The sequence below is a fragment of the Sceloporus occidentalis genome, unplaced genomic scaffold (assembly GCF_023333645.1).
Source record: "Sceloporus occidentalis isolate IW3139 unplaced genomic scaffold, rSceOcc1.0.p SCAF_38, whole genome shotgun sequence".
NCBI classification, from domain to species: Eukaryota; Metazoa; Chordata; class Lepidosauria; order Squamata; family Phrynosomatidae; genus Sceloporus; species Sceloporus occidentalis.
The window spans coordinates 6,777,501-6,782,500 of record NW_028317018.1 but is presented as its reverse complement, the minus strand read 5'-3'; the positions used below and the strand labels follow the sequence as shown (position 1 = coordinate 6,782,500).

Below are 5,000 nucleotides of genomic sequence, written 5' to 3'. Positions count from 1 at the left end.
ATAAGGCGTAAGGACGAGGTCCAATCTGGACCCCGCAACATCCGGATGAGCCCGGACGGCGTTAGCGAAGGGCTCAAGGACCAAAAGAAACAGAAGGGGGGAAAGGGGACAACCCTGCCTCGTGCCATTTGACAGCGTAAAAGTATCAGACAAAATGCCATTGAGAGAGACTCGTGCGGTTGGAGCGGCGTACAGAGCTTTAATACAGGACAAAAACCTATGACCTAAGCCAATTCTCGAAAGTACCTTAAATAGAAAGGACCACGTCACCCGGTCAAACGCCTTTTCGGCGTCCATAGAGGCCATGACCATCGGAATTTTGTGTTTTTGGGCATATGAGATTATGTTGATAACTTTGATGGTATTGTCCCTAGCCTCACGACCTGGGACAAATCCCACCTGGTCAGAATGAATTAAGGAGGGTATGAAGGGCATCAGGCGATTTGCCAGGATTTTGGAAAACAACTTAAGATCAACATTGATTAAAGAAATAGGGCGAAAGCTACCACACAGATCTAGGTTCTTATCTGGTTTAGGGAGAACCACAATATGCGCCGTCAAGGATTGTGGGACAAAGGCAGCGCCCTGAGCGACAGCATTAAAAAAGGAAACTAACTGCGGACCCAAAACTGGGAAAAATTTCTTATAGTATAAGATCGTAAAGCCATCTGGGCCAGGGCTTTTACCAGCGGGAGAATTTTTTAGAGCCATATCAACCTCGTACTTCTCTTATTCTGTTGCTGCTGCTGTTGCTGCTGCTGTTGCTGCTGCTGTTGCTGCTGCTGTTGCTGCTGCTGCTGCTGCTGCTGCTGCTGCTTGTCGTCAGACAGAAAGAATTATAAGCCCTGGGACAGGACAGAGAAGGTGAGAAGGTGAGAAGGTGAGAAGGTGAGAAGGTTCAAATAATAGTTTAAAGTTTTGATGATGAGCAAGAAACACATGGCAAAAAGCTCTCCCCGGACTGTGATAAAAGAAAAAGCCTACAACACCTGGTATTCCCAGGCGGTCTCCCATCCAGGTACTAACCAGGCCCAACCCTGCTTAGCTTCCAAGATCAGAGGAGATCGGGCACTTTCAGGGTGGTATGGCTGCAGGCGGGAGCGCTCTTTATTTTACTTCTCTTATTCTGTTGCTGCTGCTGCTGCTGCTTGTCGTCAGACAGAAAGAATTATAAGCCCTGGGACAGGACAGAGAAGGTGAGAAGGTGAGAAAGTGAGAAGGTTCATATAATAGTTTAAAGTTTTGATGATGAGCAAGAAACACATGGCAAAAAGCTCTCCCCGGACTGTGAGAAAAGAAAAAGCCTACAACACCTATTATTCCCAGGCGGTCTCCCATCCAGGTACTAACCAGGCCCAACCCTGCTTAGCTTCCAAGAGCAGAGGAGATCAGGCACTTTCAGGGTGCTATGGCTGCAGGCTGGAGAGCTTTTTATTTTACTTCTCTTATTCTGTTGCTGCTGCTGCTGCTGCTGCTACTGCTGCAGCTGCTGCTGCTGCTGCTACTGCTGCTGCTACTGCTGCTGCTGCTGCTGCTGCTGCTGCTGCTGCTTGTCGTCAGACAGAAAGAATTATAAGCCCTGGGACAGGACAGCGAAGGTGAGAAGGTGAGAAGGTGAGAAGGTGAGAAGGTTCAAATAATAGTTTAAAGTTTTGATGATGAGCAAGAAACACATGGCAAAAAGCTCTCCCCGGACTGTGAGAAAAGAAAAAGCCTACAACACCTGGTATTCCCAGGCGGTCTCCCATCCAAGTACTAACCAGGCCCAACCCTGCTTCGCTTCCAAGATCAGAGGAAATCAGGCACTTTCAGGGTGGTATGGCTGCAGGCGGGAGAGCTTTTTATTTTACTTCTCTTATTCTGTTGCTGCTGCTGCTGCTGCTGCTGCTGCTGCTGCTGCTGCTGCTGCTGCTGCTGCTGCTGCTGCTGCTGCTGCTTGTCGTCAGACAGAAAGAATTATAAGCCCTGGGACAGGACAGAGAAGGTGAGAAGGTGAGAAGGTGAGAAGGTTCAAATAATAGTTTAAAGTTTTGATGATGAGCAAGAAACACATGGCAAAAAGCTCTCCCCGGACTGTGAGAAAAGAAAAAGCCTACAACACCTATTATTCCCAGGCAGTCTCCCATCCAGGTACTAACCAGGCCCAACCCTGCTTAGCTTCCAAGATCAGAGGAGATCAGGCACTTTCAGGGTGCTATGGCTGCAGGCTGGAGAGCTTTTTATTTTACTTCTCTTATTCTGTTGCTGCTGCTGCTACTACTACTGCTGCTGCTGCTGCTACTGCTGCTGCTGCTGCTGCTGCTGCTGCTGCTGCTGCTGCTGCTGCTGCTGCTGCTGCTGCTGCTGCTGCTGCTGCTGCTTGTCGTCAGACAGAGAGAATTATAAGCCCTGGGACAGGACAGAGAAGGTGAGAAGGTGAGAAGGTGAGAAGGTTCAAATAATAGTTTAAAGTTTTGATGATGAGCAAGAAACACATGGCAAAAAGCTCTCCCCGGACTGTGAGAAAAGAAAAAGCCTACAACACCTGGTATTCCCAGGTGGTCTCCCATTCAGGTACTAACCAGGCCCAACCCTGTTTAGCTTCCAAGAGCAGACAAGATTGGGCGCTTTCAGGGTGGTATTGCCGTAGGCGTGAGAGTTTTTTATTTTACTTCTCTTATTCTGTTGCTGCTGCTGCTTGTCATCAGACAGAAAGAATTATAAGCCCTGGGACAGGACAGAGAAGGTGAGAAGGTGAGAAGGTGAGAAGGTGAAAAGGTTCAAATAATAGTTTAAAGTTTTGATGATGACCAAGAAACACATGGCAAAAAGCTCTCCCCGGACTGTGAGAAAAGAAAAAGCCTACAACACCTGGTATTCCCAGGCAGTCTCCCATCCATGTACTAACCAGGCTTGACCCTGCTTAGATTCTGAGATCAGACGAGATCAGGTACTTTCAGGGTGGTATGGCTGCAGGTGTGGGAGCCTTTTATTTTACTTCTCTTTTTCTGTTGCTGCTGCTGCTGCTTGTCGTCAGACAGAAAGAATTATAAGACCTGGGACAGGACAGAGAAGGTGAGAAGGTGAGAAGGTGAGAAGGTAAAAATAAGTGTTTAAAGCTTTGATAATGAGCAAGAAACACATGGCAAAAAGCTCTCCCCGGACTGTGAGAAAAGAAAAAGCCTACAACACCTGGTATTCCCAGGCAGTCTCCCATCCAGGTACTAACCAAGCCCAACCCTTCTTAGCTTCCAAGATCAGAGGAGATCGGGCACTTTCAGGGTGGTATGGCTGCAGGCGGGAGAGTTTTTTATTTTACTTCTCTTATTCTGCTGCTGCTGCTGCTGCTTGTCGTCAGACAGAAAGAATTATAAGCCCTGGGACAGGACAGAGAAGGTGAGAAGGTGAGAAGGTTCAAATAATAGTTGGTATGGCTGCAGGCAGGAGAGGTTTTTATTTTACTTCTCTTATTCTGCTGCTGCTGCTGCTGCTGCTTGTCGTCAGACAGAAAGCATTATAAGCCCTGGGACAGGACAGAGAAGGTGAGAAGATGAGAAGGTGAGAAGGTTCAAATAAGGGTTTAAAGCTTTGATGATGAGCAAGAAACACATGGCAAAAAGCTCTCCCCGGACTGTGAGAAAAGAAAAAGCCTACAACACCTGGCATTCCCAGGGGGTCTCCCATGCAGGTACTAACCAGGTGCAACCCTGCTTAGCTTCCAAGATCAGGCTCTTTCAGGGTGGTATGGCTGCAGGCGGGAGAGCTTTTTATTTTACTTCTCTTACTCTGTTGCTGCTGCTGCTGTTGCTGCTGCTGCTGTTGCTGCTGCTGCTGTTGCTGCTGCTGCTGTTGCTGCTGCTGCTGTTGCTGCTGCTGCTGTTGCTGCTGCTGCTGTTGCTGCTGCTGCTGTTGCTGCTGCTGCTGCTGCTGCTTGTCGTCAGACAGAAAGAATTATAAGCCCTGGGACAGGACAGAGAAGGTGAGAAGGTGAGAAGGTGAGAAGGTTCAAATAAGGGTTTAAAGCTTTGATGATGAGCAAGAAACACATGGCAAAAAGCTCTCCCCGGACTGTGAGAAAAGAAAAAGCCTACAACACCTGGTATTCCCAGGCAGACTCCCATCCACATACTAGCCAGGCCCAACCCTGCTTAGATTCTGAGATCAGACGAGATCAGGCACTTTCAGGGTGGTATAGCTGCAGGTGTGGGAGCTTTTTATTTTACTTCTCTTTTTCTGCTGCTGCTGCTGCTGCTGCTGGTGCTGCTGCTGCTGCTGCTGCTGCTTGTCGTCAGACAGAAAGAATTATAAGCCCTGGGACAGGACAGAGAAGGTGAGAAGGTGAGAAGGTTCAAATAAGGGTTTAAAGCTTTGATGATGAGCAAGAAACACATGGCAAAAAGCTCTCCCCGGACTGTGAGAAAAGAAAAAGCCTACAACACCTGGTATTCCCAGGCAGACTCCCATCCACATACTAGCCAGGCCCAACCCTGCTTAGCTTCTGAGATCAGATGAGATCAGGCACTTTCAGGGTGGTATGGCTGCAGGCAGGAGAGCTTTTTATTTTACTTCTCTTATTCTGTTGCTGCTGCTGCTGCTGCTGCTGCTGCTGCTGCTGCTGCTGCTTGTCGTCAGACAGAAAGAATTATAAGCCCTGAGACAGGACAGAGAAGGTGAGAGGGTGAGAAGGTGAGAAGGTTCAAATAAGGGTTTAAAGCTTTGATGATGAGCAAGAAACACTTGGCAAAAAGCTCTCCCCGGACTGTGAGAAAAGAAAAAGCCTACAACACCTGGTATTCCCAGGCGGTCTCCCATCCAGGTACTAACCATGGGCCAACCCTGCTTAGCTTCCAAGATCAGATGAGATCAGGCACTTTCAGGGTGGTATGGCTGCAGGCAGGAGAGCTTTTTATTTTACTTCTCTTATTCTGCTGCTGCTGCTGCTGCTGCTGCTGCTGCTGCTGCTGCTGCTGCTGCTGCTGCTGCTGCTGCTGCTGCTGCTGCTGCTGCTGCTGCTTGTCGTC

General features: G+C 48.5%; 2 non-coding genes and 8 pseudogenes across 2 annotated transcripts; all 10 read right to left on the bottom strand.

Moving 5' to 3' along the window:
- Nucleotides 1–977: 977 nt before the first annotated feature.
- On the bottom strand, nucleotides 978–1,096 carry LOC149290810 (5S ribosomal RNA). Its single transcript, XR_016274423.1, has one exon. It is a non-coding gene; the product is annotated as a 5S ribosomal RNA (ribosomal RNA).
- Nucleotides 1,097–1,301: 205 nt separating this feature from the next.
- LOC149290809 (5S ribosomal RNA) lies at nucleotides 1,302–1,420 on the bottom strand (annotated as a pseudogene).
- Nucleotides 1,421–1,711: 291 nt separating this feature from the next.
- On the bottom strand, nucleotides 1,712–1,830 carry LOC149290808 (5S ribosomal RNA; annotated as a pseudogene).
- A 259-nt stretch (nucleotides 1,831–2,089) lies between these two features.
- Nucleotides 2,090–2,208, bottom strand: LOC149290807 (5S ribosomal RNA; annotated as a pseudogene).
- Nucleotides 2,209–2,512: 304 nt separating this feature from the next.
- Nucleotides 2,513–2,631, bottom strand: LOC149290806 (5S ribosomal RNA). Its single transcript, XR_016276556.1, has one exon. It is a non-coding gene; the product is annotated as a 5S ribosomal RNA (ribosomal RNA).
- Nucleotides 2,632–2,838: 207 nt separating this feature from the next.
- LOC149290805 (5S ribosomal RNA) lies at nucleotides 2,839–2,957 on the bottom strand (annotated as a pseudogene).
- A 202-nt stretch (nucleotides 2,958–3,159) lies between these two features.
- Nucleotides 3,160–3,278, bottom strand: LOC149290804 (5S ribosomal RNA; annotated as a pseudogene).
- Nucleotides 3,279–4,063: 785 nt separating this feature from the next.
- LOC149290803 (5S ribosomal RNA) lies at nucleotides 4,064–4,182 on the bottom strand (annotated as a pseudogene).
- Nucleotides 4,183–4,406: 224 nt separating this feature from the next.
- On the bottom strand, nucleotides 4,407–4,525 carry LOC149290802 (5S ribosomal RNA; annotated as a pseudogene).
- A 229-nt stretch (nucleotides 4,526–4,754) lies between these two features.
- On the bottom strand, nucleotides 4,755–4,874 carry LOC149290801 (5S ribosomal RNA; annotated as a pseudogene).
- Nucleotides 4,875–5,000: the final 126 nt, after the last annotated feature.